The following is a 16,840-nucleotide window of genomic DNA, read 5'->3' on the forward strand; positions in this document are numbered from 1 at the left end:
TGATTTGCCATGTGATTTTTTATAATTAAAGAATTAATAATGTGCTCAAGATTGATTTAATTGTCTTTGGTTAGGACCTTGGTGATGTTGTTAGATGACCAGTTATTATCCAAGGTCGATTCCTTTTGTTTGTTTGGCAAGGCTATTGGATTTGATTTTTCTTGAGCTGGTTTGGAAGAACTAGCTCCTTGGAGGGTAACTTTCTTTTGGGATCTGGTTAGAGCTTTTGCATATCGTGATTCATTTGGTTTATCTTGAACTATAATCACATTGCAATATTTTGAGTGTGAAGGTTCAGTCATGTTGATAACGTTGTCCTAGCTGGCATAAGCATAATTTACCTTGGCACCTCCTTTGGTCTTTGAGGAATCACCTTGTTCATAAGCAGGCAAAGGGTCTTTAAATGCTTTATGATCAGCATTGGTTGGATTATTCCCAACAACAACTTTACCAGCATCTATGAGATCCTGAATCTCATGTTTTAGATTCATGCAATGGTTTATAAGCTAAATGAAAGACAAAGTGACTTCAATCTAATTAAGTCATTTGGGTCTGCTATGCAATTTTTTACACGCTTGGCAATTAATTGTTTATTAGCTTAATATCTTATAAGCTAATACAGAGTTGAGAATCCATTGCATGAGACTTAGCGGCCATATTTTGATCAGCTATTGGGTGTGCACCTGAGTCTACAAGCAAAGGTTTTCTTTCCTCACCAAATTCCTTAGGTTTGAATTTCAATTAATCAGACCTGAATGACTTAATTAGGTCGGTATCACTTTAACCCAAATCTAAATCTCAATTAATTAGACCTCATTTAGCTTTGTCGCTTTGAATCAAGCTAAACACCTTGCTTTTTTATCTAGTTCGTGATGAATCAAGTTCAGAACTAGCATCTCCAAGCGTGTTCTCAAAAATCTCTTGAAGTGATTCTGATGAGCCACATACCCAACACATCTTCCAAAGCTAGTTCCAAATGAAACATGTAGATAAATAATAAAACTCATCAATTAGTCTAAGATCTCCAACAAATCAACTTTTGATGAAGATTTGTCTTTTATCTGAATTAATCTCTTAATGTTAATCAGTTTCATCACTCCAAATCAAGCTGATTATTTGTTTAAACTCAATCAAAAGTTTAAAGAGTTTCTTTGATCATACTAAATCTAAGTAGGTATTCAGTATTCATTTCTTGATCAAGCTGAACGATTCATTCTTCGCTCATCATGTCTTGATCAATCAAGTTCAAGATCGGTTCTAATCATCACTCACTACATCTAAGATTAATCAAGTTCTAGATCAGTAAGATCTGCTTCTTGATCAATCAAGTTCAAGTTTGGTATCTTTGTTTTCTATCGTTCCTCAGTTCAATCAAGTTTGGGATCGATATCACTTTAATCAGACCTCATTTAGCTTTGTCGCTTCGAATCAAGCTAAACACCTTGCTTTTTTATCTAGTTCATGATCAATCAAGTTCAAAACTGACATCTCCTAGACATCACACATCCTTTGAATCAAAGCGCTGCTCGCACATTAATTCAAAGAGGGGAAAATGTAATACCCTAAAATTGGTCATCTAAACCATGGGCCCCTAATCTCGACAACATCACCAAGGTCCTAACCAAAGGCAATTAAATCAATCTTGAGCACATTATTAATTCTTTAATTATCAAAAATCACATGGCAAATCAACTACTCAACATTAATTAAATATTTATTTAATTAAATTAAATCATTTCCAAGAATATCATTTTGATCAATTATCCCATTTTAATTTATTAAATATCCTTGCATATTTAATTAATTAATAAATTTGTCATTCAATCATGCGAAAAGGATTAATTTATTACAAAAGATGAATTAATTTATTACAAAGAGTTGAATTGAAAATAAAACAAAAAAAAGAATTGAATTAAGAGAGAAATCAAACTTGAGATATTATTTCTTTTTCTAAATTTAGAACTTGAAATCAGAAAAGCAATTTAATTGAATTATGGAATTATTCTCTAAAATTAGAACTCAACGCTTTTCAGAAAAAGAAGTTCAGTTGCATTGAAAAGACCTTTTTCTTGAATGAATCAAATATGTGCATGGAATTATCTATTTTTATTAGATGTGCATGGAATTAATTTATTATTATTTTCCAATGCAACTTGGACTTCTGATTTGAATGCATTTCAATCAAACTATAATTGGAATCTATCTCAAGGTTAACTCAACCTGATTTATCAATTATTTTCAATTAATCCTAAATTGAGCGTTTTGTGATTCTCTATAAATTCAGTCTTCAACTCTTATTCCAATTCACCCCAGAGATTTTTGAGAACACGCTTGGAAATTATTATCATGCTAATTTCGCTCTAGAGTCATTGAAATCATTGTGCTTTTTTAGATTACTTGCATCCATTTTACATTCATTATTGCTTACATCCATTGTTGCTTGAATTTGTTATTATTGCTTGAATTATTCATCCATCTTGCATCCATATAGCTTAATATCATATAGATTAAATCCTTCATCTTGGTGTAGTCTAGTCACTTGTATTGCTTATAAAAATATGAGAGCAATCTTATACTTGCATCTTTTAGAAGGAAATTAGTCCCTTTGCTATGGTTTATTTCTTATTGATTATTGATTACTAACCATGCATATAATTACTTAATTCAAGTGTTGTGCTTGCAGCTACAGGTTCACATTTTCACACACACATCTACCACCTTGGATCTCAAACAAAACTTCTAAAATTATTTAGTGCAGCTACTCACATCTAGTTCTTTGTCTCAAATTTTGTCTCCTCTTATGTAGTTGGATCTCATAGTATTCATGGATATATGCTTCTCTCACTTTTTCTAACATTCCTTTCCATGTGGTAATTGGGTTCTTACCCTCCTTTTGTCTCTCCTCTTGGATGAACTTCCACCAAGTCAAGGATGCTCCTCTCAATCTAGATTTGTCTACCTTCACCTTTTGGGCTTCACTAACTCCATCACATTCAAAGTGAATTTCTAACCCTTCAATCCACTCCATAACCACTTCTGGTTCCATTTTTCAGCTATTAAGTGGCACTCCTTCTAGAGACTTACCCCCTAAGGATTTGATGGCTCTGAGGAAAGATTATTCTGGCAAAATAGGATCTGGTTTAGGTATACCATCCTCTTCTACCACTTCTTTACCCTTTTCTTCATTGACTTTGATAGTCACCTTCTCGGTTATGTCTTCTACTTCACCTAGTTATTTCTCTAATCGTTCCAACTTTTCCTCAAGGATCCTATTCTCTTCCTCTTGATCTTCTACCCTTTTGGCTAATCTTGCATTGGTCACCATTCTGAAACTATTTTCTCCCACTGACTCAGTCTCTGACATAAACTAGTTCCTTCCCAAGTCTTAACTTGCTCTGATACCACTTTGATAGGGAGACTCTCACAAAGAAGTGCAATTTAAATCATACACTTGGAATAGGTCTCATTGTGGGATTCCTTGTTTGTCATTTTCCCTTCTCTCCTTGTTTGAACTGACACCAACCCCCAAACTTCTTTGGAGAACTCTCTACCAGTGTGTTTGCTCTGGTTACTCAATCAAGGTTAGGACTCATAGGAGTAAGTCCAACCACCAACATGTCTAATTATTTATCCTTCACTTGTAGGGGAGTAGGAGTCTGAGATGGTTTGACAACTCCTACCATGTGTTTTTGAATTTTTTTTCCCTTCATTCCTCTATTGCTTTCATAGATTCCTATTTTAAAGGCCTAGTAGCCCTATGAGCCCCTTTTAGCCCTCCCTTCACGATTTTTTCTCTTTTGTGTTAAAAAATTGCAAATGACCACTTAGAAGATTTTGTGATCTGGATACACATTTGGAAACTCTTCAGGATTTAGGGGATGAGGTGGTTTTATTTGTCCGTACAAGTACGACTCGCAAAATGGCTCTTTTGAAGGGTTTTAGGCTTAGAAGCTTTCTCCAATGGGGTTTACTGATCTTCACACCCTATCAGATCTCCACACTCACACTAAAGCACTATATGACATCCAAATTCAATGCCAATTACTTGGAACTATTGGATTAGATCACCCCTACAAGAAAAATTGACAATAATAGTCATGCTCCTAGCCGGACTATGGCAGAGGTCACCCAGATTATGATGGTAAAATGATCCCAAGCAACTTACAAGAAACAAAATGACATATTTACACTATTTAAAAACTCCATTACTTGAATCCCTAAGGGAATAGAGAAACCACAAAGTAAATTCAAGTTGGAGTCATTCTTTTGGGCTTTAACCCCTTACTTAGGCCGAGAGGAGTGAAAATAAGAAAGATTTCCAATGCACAAACTAAACCTGCACAATGAGTGAATACAAATATTTATTAATAAATACAAGAATGAGTACTAGCCCTCCATGAAAGTACAATACAGAAATCAATGCATTTAGTATGGACTGCTATAAGCAATTTGACAAGTTTTATGGAAAACAGGAAAATGCTAGAAATTGCTTATCCAGGAATTTGATCTTTGGATCTTTAAACTCTCTTAAAATGTTTTGGAAAGACTTATATATGCCTACTCACTCAAAACCAACCACCCATCAGATCTCTAACGATCGATTTGAGCATTTTCCAAAAATTGCTCACATTGTTGCAAAATGTTGTCAAGCAAACATGACAACTTTTGCTCCACAATGCATTTTTGCAACTTTTGCATATCTTCACACTCTTGACCACCTAGGATAGTTTCCTAACATCAAACAAACATTTCCAAAATCTTTATGAGGCCTTACAAGGCTTTTTGTACAATTTTTCTATATGATGCCGTTTTAGGCTTTCAAAGGCAAATAGGCCAAAATTGACTGAAAAAGTTAAAACTAAAGACAATCAAACTACAAACAACCTCAAAACATACTTTTGGACTTTTCAATAGTCCTTTATTCAATCATTGACCCAATAAGGATCATTCACTCAAAAATTTTAAAAATTCATCAATAATTCTAGGTGCTCCTGCACCACAACCTTCACTCATCCTTAGGAAACTAATTAGGATAGGATTTTGTGCATGCCTTGAGTGGTTTTATTGGTGTTTTGTGTAGTTATAGGCATGGAAGATCACATTTTCTTTCTAGGTGCAAACCTTTTCCCTTTCAAGCATTCCTTCTCCCCTTTTTTCCCCTCAAATCAATAGATTAGGATTTATACATGTTGGGTTAGTCCAACACTTGCATTAGATTGGAAAGGAATCCAACCTTCTTTGGAGATTCAACCTCAACAATGAAAGGTCCCACACTTGGAGGTTGCTTCAATGTGTCATAGGGTTGATGAGCTTGAGATTTCATCAAGGGTGCATACTTTTGTAACAATAATTTTTGGCATGCCCGATGAGACACATATTTCAACACATATGCTCGAGATTCAATGTTTCTCTTAGAAATCCACCCTTTAGAGGAAATCAATTAAATCACTTGGTGACTCTGAGGAACAAATTCAGACTCTTGGTGATGAATAGTTGTAGCTTTTATGCCAAGAAGACAAACCAGATCATCTTCAAGAGGTAATTTCTAATTTATCCAATTTCCATATTTAAATTATAGGAGAAGAGAGGGTAGGAATTCCTTGTCACCTATTAGGAGAATTTAAGCAAAATAATCCAAACCCCTAAGATCTCATTCTACCCCTCCTATTACAAGGTTATTACAGCCTAAAGGACCCACCATACATATTAATAGGCCACTATTTTTTATGGCAATCCCTAGAGCACATACATTTGTTACTTTTAATGGTGGTAGTCCTTTGGTATTAGCCCAAAAGAATGATATCATAGTAGCAACCCTATAAGATATACCATTCTTTACTAGAGAAACCTCTGTCACCTCGGAAAAACACATCCAAGATGTTGCAAGCATATGTGTTGTGTTTGATGTGACAAAGAAAAATGTTGCAATGAGGTTCCTTGCTTTATCATTTAATGGCAAAGCCCTATAATAGTATAGGATTTTAGCCTCTGTCTCTATTCATAACTAGGATGAATTAGAAGAAAAGTTTTGCAAACAGTTTGAAGATAAGAGTGACCATTTGTCATTGGTTGAACAACTAACAAACATCAAGAGAGTACCCCATGAGTTCATGGGAGAATTTAATTATAGATCCCAAAACATGTAGGATAGAATCCCAACATTGGTTAAGCCCTCTTCAAACCATGCTTTCTTGTATTTTCTTAGTTGTTGCAATCATTCAGTCAATGGGAGGAGAAAATTGCTTAATACAACATGGGAAGTTATCTCCTAGACCTCCAATGCCCTTGTTCCTAGAGGCTCCTACACAACCTACTATTGAACCTATACCGACAATCTCAACAAGTCAAGTTCTCACATTTGCACCAATTCCTCAATCTTTAGAGATTCACGAACTTAGATCCAAAATCAAGACCATGATGTAGGGGTTTAGTAATGAATTGGTTATAATAAAAAGACAACAGTCTTAGGCCAGCAAGCCTTATCAACCACAAAATCATAACTATTAGTAGAGGTCAAACTTTGAAGGACAAAACCAATGGAGTAATGCTAGGCCCTTGAATAGTTTAAATCCATTAACTACAAGTACTTCAAGGCTATTGGTTCTAATGCAAAACAATCTTACCCATGATAAAGAATGGTGTAATCAGTTCAATCAGCCTCATAATTAGGTTGCTTGTCAAAATGGTGAGTTTTCGCAGGCATTAGTAGCTCAAAATTAATCAATGACTTCAGGGAAACAACATTTTAATGACCATCCAAATAAATCACAGACAAATTCTTCTTTCATGAATTGGTAAGAGGCTAACTTTTGTAGCATTAATTAGATTAATAGTGACTATGTCCACCAATACTAGATCTAAGAAAAGGGCCATAGATTCTAATATAACTAACACAACAACCCAGGCTTCCCAAGATTCCATGCAATATCCAACTCTAATGACATTTGATAGGCTGGATGCTCCAAATAAAGATCCAAAAATTGACTCAAAAGGTCAAAAAAGGGGAGAAACCTAAGGCTCCTACAATTTCAAAAGAAGATATTGCTACTACAAAGGTTTCCAATAAGGTTGTGGTTCCATTTAGCATAGTGGAGGAAATGAAAAAGGCTATCCATAAAGTCTTTATGTGGGTTACTCTTTCTATTCCATCTCAGAGAGACTTACTCCAAGAAGCCTTGAAGGATATTAATGTTGCAAAGGTGACTACAATAGGTTGTAGCTATTCAACTCCTACAAGTTTAGTACAACCTTTAGAGGTAGATAATTAAAAAAAAATTAGTAAGCCTCCTCCCTTCTATCTTTCTCTAATTATAGGGAATAATCTTGTTCATAATTATATGATAGATAGTGGGGCTAGTAGTTCAATTATACCTAAGGGAGTAGTTGACTGCCTAGGCATCAAGTATGAGCCTATATCAAGAGGGATTGTGTAAGTTGATGGCACCTCAGTTTAGCCTGTGGGGGTTATTAAGGACCTAAATTTAACCTTGCATGCTTGCTTGGGTTGCAGTGTATTGCAAGATATCTCAGTCATTTACCTCTCAGCCTACTTTTCTATTTGCTTATCTAGGGAGTTCACTATTAAGATAGGTGGCTACATATCCTCTTATTGGTCTCGTATATTATTCAAAACAAGATATATTACAAAGGTGACCATCAAAGCAAAGCCTATTGCCAAAGGTCACATTGAGCTCTATACCCCAAGCCCTACCAATATGAATCACATCCTCCATGAGGAGAAAGAAGATGTTCCAATCAGAGAGCCTATGACTTAATTGGAAGAAGTTCTTGGTTGCCTACGTGATGGGTGAGCAAATGTATTTCAGTTTGATCTCATTGACGAGGTCAATGGTACTGGCCTTAGTACATATTGCATTCATGAGAAAAATGCCCCTATTCCCAATCTTTCAAAGGAAAGCAATTACATGTAGGGATTATGGTATATGTTCTCTGATGGATTAAGGAACAAGAATGGTGCAGGGGCTAGTGTATTACTTATTTATCCTAAAGGGGAGAAATATCGTTGGTATTATGTGAACCGGTATGAGGACATGATGACATTGTATATTGTCTTTGATGTCAATATGCTAAAGAGGAGAGAACCAGTATATGTGAGAACCGGTTTAACACTGTGAACTGACATTTGTGCCAAAGTGAAGCGGTGTGTTTGTTTAAGGTGAACCGACATGTGGTTATGGGAACCGACACATGGAATCTTTGTATGACTACTGTTGGTATTCTCAACTTCAGGGTTTCCGATTGAAGTGCTTCAAGCCTGTGTGGCTCAACCAGTGACTTTGTGTGATGAGTTAGCATTGTAAAAAAGATCAAATCATGTTGCCATGTCAACCTTGTGCACGTGAAGGATCCTGCATGAAGGAGATTGATCCTATCTACCTTGGGAATGTGCAAAGTCTGTAAATGGTGATAACATGTGTGATGGGTTATCAGCCACCATGAAATCGGTTGAAAATGAATGATGAAGAACGTCTTGAGATTGGTTCAAGACTATTGCATTTAATGCAATATGCTCAACGATCAGGATTGAACCATTTGAATTGCTTAACCTAACAGGTTTAGGGTTTAGGGTTTATGCTACTGACCTATCTGTTTCCTATAAGGTCGATGTTGTGTTTCTTTCTGAGGTTGTTGGCAAAAGTTGCGTGTGTGTATCTAAGTGAAGGGATACATGATTCTTGTCAGACCAGAAGAGGGAAGTAATACCTACAGAGTGTAAGGGTAGAAGGTGAAGAGGAGCTAAAGCAGATCTGCATTGGCATTGAGTGTTGTTACTAGATCATTGTAATACCTGTTGATCTCTAACCACTTCAATAGTTGGGAAATCCCTTAACAGGGTAGCTTTAACCAGTTTGCTGTAAATTCTTTAACAGGGTGACTCAAAACCATTGAGTTCTTGAAATCCTCTAACAAGGTAACCTTTAACAGGGTTTAACCCTTAACCGAGTATTCTAGCCATCCCTTAACCAGGTGATCCCTAACAGGATCGGTTCCTAACAGAACCTATTGTATCAGTCTTTAACCGGACAAGGCTCCTAACAGAGCGGACTTCTAAAGAGTTCAAAAATAGCTTGTGGGTATTCATCCCCACCGTGGTTTTTCCCAGTTGGGTTTCCACATGAAAAATCTGTGTGTCATGTGTGATGTTATTCATGTGATGGTTTGAGTAATTTGTGTCTAAAGGTAAATCATGTTGATCTAGTTGTTTATATATCTTTTGATGATAGATTACCTGTTCATGCACTAGGGTGAAATGGAAATGAAATATTAAATTGTATGAGAAGATAAGTGTCAACCAGTTTATGCTTGTCTCAGTCATTCTGGGCTTTGTCGATTGTACTATGTTTAAGACCGGAGTTACTATTTGTCTGCCTATGCACAGTGTCTACTAACAAACTAGTTTTAGGCTTGTGTTTTTGTCTGTACTGATTCACCCCCCCCTCTTAGTACCGGTTTGGTACTATCCATTCATCATTGATTTATCAATTGGTATCAGAGAATCCTCCAGGTCCTCTATGTTATAAGCTTAACCGCTTGAGGTAAAGATCCCAGTCTAATGATGAAGAATGAAGTTCCAAAGTTCAACAGAGAAAATTTCAGTATATGGAAAGACAGAATGAAGATATACATTAGAAGCATGGGTGCTCAACACTGGAGCTATGTTGAGAATGCCTATGTTGCCCCTACCGGTACTCTCACTGATGACCAAAAGAGAGAGATGCAGGAGAATGGGCAAGTCATGGAAGCCCTAATTAGTAGTTTATCTGACATTAAGTTTATTGATGTCTAAGATAAGGTAAATCCCAAAGAGGTATGGGATACTCTTTAAAATATCTATGGCGGTGATGAGCATGTAAAACAAGCTAAGGAAGAAATCCTTAGAGGGAAGTTTGAAGACATACGGATGGTTGAAGGTGAGACCATTCAACAGTATGGAATAAGAATCAAAACTGTTGTCAGAGATATCAAGAGTGTAGGTGGTAAAATGGAAGATTCCACTGTGGTAAGCAAAGTCCTGAGATCCTTATTACCAGTCTATGCAATAAGGGTTGCTGCTATTCAGGAGTTGAGATCAATAGACAAGTCTAAGGTATCCCTAGACTCCATCATTGCAGACTTGACAACCTATGAGCTAAATAGTTCTGATGGCAGTGCTCAAAACACTGAATCAGCTTTTAAAGCTTCTCTTGTACCATCCAAAAAAGGAAAAGAAGCTAGCACTAGTGGTGAACTAGGACAGAGTAGAGAAATGGATGATGAGGAGATTCTGATGGCATTTGAAGCTCTTCTTGCCAGGAAACTTCCTAAAGGAACCGGTAAATATAGAGGTAAGCTCCCTTTGAAATGCTTTTCTTGTAACCAAATAGGACATATTGATGTAAACTGTCCTAATGGTGACAACAAGGACAAACCAGAAAGGTTCAAAAAATTCAAAGGAGGAAACCGAAGAAACTATTTTGTGGCAGTTGATGAAGGTGTCATAGATGAGGAATCAGAAGATGAAGAAAATGAAGATATTGTGTTTGTTGTTGTCAAGGAAGATTTGTCAGACAAGAAGGCTCTTGTCTCCCACTTTGATAATTCCAATGAGTGGATCATTGACAGTGGTTGTTCTCACCATATGACTAGTGACCAGAGAAAAATTCTATCCTTGGAAGAGTATGATGGTGGTGTGGTTCGCTTTGGTAATGATGCACCATGTATGGTCAAAGGTAGAGGGTCCATCTCTCTAAATGGAAAGAGTAGTGCTAACAATGTGTATTGGGTTGATGGTCTAAGACACAACCTTCTGAGTGTTGCCTAGCTGAATGACAGTGGTCTCACTCTAGAATTCAAGAATGGAGTGTGCAAAACCAAAGGAAAGAATGGTGAATTGGTGGCCACTAGTATGCAGACCAAAGGTAACCTATTTCAGCTGAATGCAAATATAAGTACATGTCTTATGGCTAAATTTGATGATAGCTGGATATGGCATAGGAGACTCTGCCATGTAAACTTTGATAACATTGTGAAGGCCAGTAAGATCAAGGTAGTTAGAGGGTTGCTGGTGCTGAGCAAACCAAAAAATACCTTGTGCAGAGAGTGTCAACTGGGGAAAATGTCTTCCTCAACCTTTAAGGGTAAACCTTTCACTTCTAACAATTTGCTTGATCTTGTGCATACTGATTTGTGTGGTCCTATTAAAACTAGGAGTGTGCAGAGTGATCGGTACTTCATGATTCTCACTGATGACTGCTCAAGAATGATGTGGGTCACATTCTTGAAAGATGAGTCTGAAGCTTTTGTAAAGTTCAAAGCTTTTAGAGCATTAGTGGAGAAGGAAAGTGGTAAAAGGATCAAGTGCCTGAGAACTAATCAAGGAGGGGAATTCACTTCCGGTGAATTCAACAAGTATTATGAAGAACGTGGCATCAAGAGGCAACTGTCTACCCCCTGGACTCCATAGCAGAATGGCCTAGCAAAGAGGAATAACTGGATTGTGGTTGAAGCAGCTAGAACTATGTTGATTCAAGGAAAGGTAGCTCACACCTTTTGGAGAGAAGCGGTGAGCACTACAGTCTACACAATGAACCAGGTACTCATCAAGAAAGGTAAGGATAAAACTCCTTATGAGTATTGGACCAGTAAGACACCTGTGGTTAGCGACTTTAGAGTGTTTGGTAGCAAATGTTACATCAAGAGGAGTGAACACCAGTGAAAATTTGATGCGAAATGTGATGAGGGAATATTCCTAGGGTATTCCACCAAGAGAAAAGATCTCAAGTGTTTCAATAACAAGACTCAAAGAATTATGGAAAGCATAAATGTAAGAGTTGATGAAACCTCTGAGAAAACTGAGGAGACTGGCAGTGAGCAAGCAGTAATTGAACCAGTTACAACCTTCTGGGAACCGGTTGCTAGTCAACCAAGTACCAGTAACAATGTTTCTACACTGGTAAATGTAAATGCTGATACTGGTGGAAATGAGGATGAAGAAGAAAAGCAAGAGGAATCTATTAAGACCATTCCTCGGTATGTCAAGCTGAATCATGATCCTAAATAGATCATAGGAGATAAGGATGCAAGAATTCTTACAAGAAGAAAGGTCAGAGAAAACTCATGTATGATCTTTGAATTTGAGCCTAAATCATTCAAAGAGGCACATAAAGACCGGAGCATAAAAATGTCATTGACACCAAATGGGTTTTCATAAATAAGTTGAATGAGGATGGCACAGTGATTAGAAACAAAGCCAGACTGGTGTGCAAGGGATATACCCAAGAAGAAGGAGAAGACTATGGAGAAACCTTTGCTCCTATAGCCAGATTGGAAGGAGTGCATATGCTTCTTGCATATGCAGCTTTTAAAGGATTCAAAGTATATCAAATGGATGTAAAATCTACATTCCTAAATGGTGTACTTGAAGAGGAAGTGTATATAGAGCAACCAGATGGGTTTTCCCTATCTGAAGATAGTGACATGGTATGTAGGCTACATAAAGCCTTATATGGTCTAAAGCAGGCACCTAGAGCATGGTATGAATGCCTGCACTCCCATCTTGTGAAGATTGGATTTGAGAGAACAAGCAAAGATAGCAATATCTACTTGAAGTCTGAAGGAGATTAGATCCTGATCTCTGAGGTATTTGTTGATGACATTATCTTTGGTGGAGATGACAAGATGATTCATGAGTTTACAGATGAGATGAAGAAAGAGTTTGAGATGTCACTCATAGGGGAGATTAAGTTCTTCATTGGATTGCAGATTCAAAAGATGAAAGATGGAATCTTTATCACTCAGTCCAAGTATGTCAAAGAGGTGTTGAAGATCTTTGGCATGGAAGATAGAAAACCAGTTGATACACCGATGGTGACCGGTTGTAAACTATCCAAAGAGGATGACTCGGCATTGGTTGATGAGAAGGAATATCGATCAATGATTGGTAAGTTGCACTATGTAGTGCATAGCAGATCAGATATTGCACATGCAGTTGGCATTACTGCAAGGTTCTAGAAAAGTCCAAGAGAATCCCACTTGGTTGCAGTCAAGTGGATTTTTAAGTATGTGAAGGAAACTATTGATTATGGATTGTGGTATCCATATAGAAAGGATTTCAACTTGAAAGTATTCACAGATGTTGATTGGGCAAGTAATGTGGATGACTGGAAGAGCACAAATGGTGGTGCATTCTTTCTTGATGGTAGACTGGTCTCATGGATGAGTAAGAAGCAGAGTTGTATCTGTTGGCATATGCACAATCCAATGAGACATTGTAGGTGATTGAAGGTTTTGTCATTGATGGCAACCTTACTGTTGGGAGTATTTAAAAGCTGAGTCAAGTTTATAGGCCTATTTCAAAATTTTGCTCTGCATGTCAGAAAAGCACCTAAATAAGTCAGTTTGAATGCCTAGTTAGCAAGGGGGTAAAGTGAAGCCAGTTGATTTTCAGAGGGTAAGGCTCGGGATTCATGTCCCACACCTTTCATTTGGCCTATTTAGTGATGTGCAACTTTCAGAATTCAATTTGGATAAGTTTATGAGGTACCCATTTTGAGGGGTGAGCTGGAAGTGCATTTTAGGCACAAAATGCAGATTTTATGGAGTAGCCTTCTTTGAGCGATTACATCTTTTTCCCTGTTGATCGTCATGGATAAATTCAAAATGGATTCAATTGTATGCATAAAAGTGAGTTACCCTGCAAAATTTCAAGTCTTGACGAATCCGTTTGCTCCGTTTTCATAGCCAAATCCATTTGTAGTTTGTGAGATTTGCACAAGTGTAAAAATGTCCCGGTGAATGTCATGTCAGAATGTTTGTTCCGGGCTAATGTTGGTATAAATGGTGAGCTACATTTCAAATTTAAAGCTTTTATCAATCCGTTTGATCGGTTTTCAAAAGGACTCATTTTGCCATCAAATTCAGTTATCCACACTTCCAGTGTTAGATCAGTTAATGTAGCCGTTTTGGTGAGCGCGCCATTTGCATCCTGTCAGTCTGGTGATCAAACTGAGAATTCAAAGATTTAATATGTACTTTGAGGTACCTATGTTCCGAATTTGAGAGCCTACGGAGGTCGTCTGATATTTTTGAGAAAGGCATCATGTGTTGCCAGAACATTGACTTCATCAGGTCCGCAGTGTCGACAAAGCCAGTTGGCCGTTTTCGGAAATTAATATCTCTTCACTCAGGACTCATATTGAGAAACCGTTTGGTAGATGTCATCCTTGTATATCAAAGTACACGCCTGTCAGATGGCGAGTTCCAGAAAGGTGTTTTGACAGGTTTGAAAATTACGTCTTCGCGATTAAATGCGAAAATTGTGGCGTAATTGCCTGAAGGATGTAAAATGCAATTTTATGATCCGAAAACGATGTCGATCGTTTCCAGAGGTGTGTTTGAGGTTCCTAAGGTATTCCAGAGGTCAGTTGTTTAAAAGCGAAATTTTTTTTAGTCGGACCCACTTTGGGGCCCGACTTGGCTCATCCCTGTGCCTTATTATTTTATTGGCGACTTGGCTTTATGAGAATTTCTAGAGTAATGTTGATGTCCATTGTTGGAGTCGAATACTTATGTGTTTCCCACCAGAGGATAATGTAAAATCAATGCCATATTTTCCTTCCCTGCTGGAACTTGGTAGTTGGGAGATGAGTTTTATGAAATATGCAAACCAAATGAAAACCCCAACATCTTCCCTCTTTGCTGAATGTGTATTGTTTGGATGGCAAAAAAAAAAAAGAGTCTATGGCTAGTGTCTTTCATTATTCTCCATCTATAATGGCCTTTACAACTCCATTGCCAAATGGTTATGACCGATTGCAGCCAAATACAAGGAGTGGTGAGAAAAGAGAAGTTTGAAAAGCCTTTGGCATGAAATGAAAACAACCAAGTGCATTGAAACTCCCTTTGATGGCAGCTACAACAGCAATAAACTTTCAGACAAATGCATTTGGCAAGTGTAAAATTAAATCTCCTTTTGCAGCGTTGAAGATGGAGTTTGGAGGGCTCAGAAACTTCAAACAAAATGAAATTGGCAGTTCATGTGGTGTTGAACAAACAAGTTTAAAAGGAAACCATTCAAACAAATGCCAATAAAGTCCTCCCTATGTGATCATTAGAAGGCAATGTGCTTTTTTTTTAAAGAAAAGTTCAAATGCAGATTTGCCAGCAGCTGGAGTCTTTTAAAACAAATGCAATGTGCAGCAAACAAGTTTCCAAAACTCTAGATTGACATGGAATTGGCAAATGGAAATGCCAATGAAACCTCTAGCATCCTCCCTTGCAGTGTGGCATGGTTGGAAAGACCATCGAACCTCATGCAAATGTCCAAAAACGCCATTAAAGTCTCAAAAATCTTCAAAATACACAGTCCCAGGCTTAATGTTTTAATCCCACATTGGCTGGGAAGTGGTATTTTTTGGTATTTATAACCAAAAACGCACAGTAGTAATATGTCAAAGCCATAAAGGCTTTTGACACAAGGTGCCTATGGGTGCCCAAGGTGGGCCCATTCGGGAGCACGCTTCCTGAGGCGACGGAGGAGGTGAGTTGACGAAGACCAAGTGGACCCCATGCAGGCACGCTTCTCGAGGCAAACAGACAAAATTTTGCAGACGAAGGCCGGGTTAACGAGCGAGCAAGTTCGAGAGAGATCAACGGTGCGCGCTATTTCGCGAAGGGAAGATGCACGTCGTTTAAACCCCGCAAAATAGCGAAAGTGAACGAGAGCCATCCACGTGTCATGATAGGTGGCAGTCCAACAGGCAGGTCCTAGTGAGGTGGCACACAGTTGGCGCACGGGTGGCAATCCAGTGGCGATGACGTGGCAGCCAAGTGGCAGTGACGAAGCAGATGACGTGGCGGTGATGAGGTGTCATCCCAGGTGGCGTCCGGTCAACCCCATCGACCAATCAGAGGCCACCACGTGGCAAAGTGTCAGAGCACAAATGGAGGCAAAAATCAAAATTAAAATGGATAAATGATATAGTTTAAACTATGGAGAAATTCGAAAAATTTAAATGATGGGTCCATGTTGAGGATTAATTCGCCCAGGGCTCAATTGTTTGCCAAAGTATAAAGTGTTATATGTTTTCGGAAAGCTCTCGGAGTGAGGAATCCGATTATGAGGTTAATTTTGACAAATGTGGGATATTTTAGAAGTAGTTTCCATGGGAACAAAATTCAGTTAGAGAGGAGACACTTGGCAATTCAGTTGCAGATTTGATTTTCTTCTCTCCTTCTTTTTATTCCGAATTCTTCTCAGTGCTAGGGGTTCCAGAAATTTGGAGAATGACTCCATTTTTTCATGGCTTCCAATTCTGAGTATTCTTCCAAATTGTACAGAGAAGGGTTATCCTTTCAGTAATGGAGTTCGATTCTTTGCTATAGGTGTTCTTAGCTGCAGGTTCTTGTGTATGTAAGACATGCACAAATTCACACAGAAGCTGTCTCTGGATTTGTATTTTCATTATATTTAGATCAGATCCTCAAGGAGGATGAGATTTGTTATCTCAAGGAGGTAATTGTGATTGTTTGCAGGGATTCTTCAAGGAAGAATTTAAATTCTCTAATAAATCATGAATAATGGAATATAGTGTCTGGATTTGATATTTTCTGTGAGTGAGCTGAGTAATGCATTTATGCAAGGTATTAAATGCATGAATATTTAATCATGAAGATGGATTTGCAGTATAAGGTTTCATTTATAGTTTGATGTGTGACTCTGTTGCCCTTGGATAAGGCACTGACCTTACAAGTTTGGGGATGTCTTTCAAAACAACATTTTAAAAGATAAATCTATTTTCCCTTCATGTTTAGGGGTGTTTGTGTTCCATTCTTTCCAAGC

Source organism: Cryptomeria japonica, chromosome 8, assembly GCF_030272615.1.
Source record: "Cryptomeria japonica chromosome 8, Sugi_1.0, whole genome shotgun sequence".
Taxonomy (NCBI): Eukaryota; Viridiplantae; Streptophyta; class Pinopsida; order Cupressales; family Cupressaceae; genus Cryptomeria; species Cryptomeria japonica.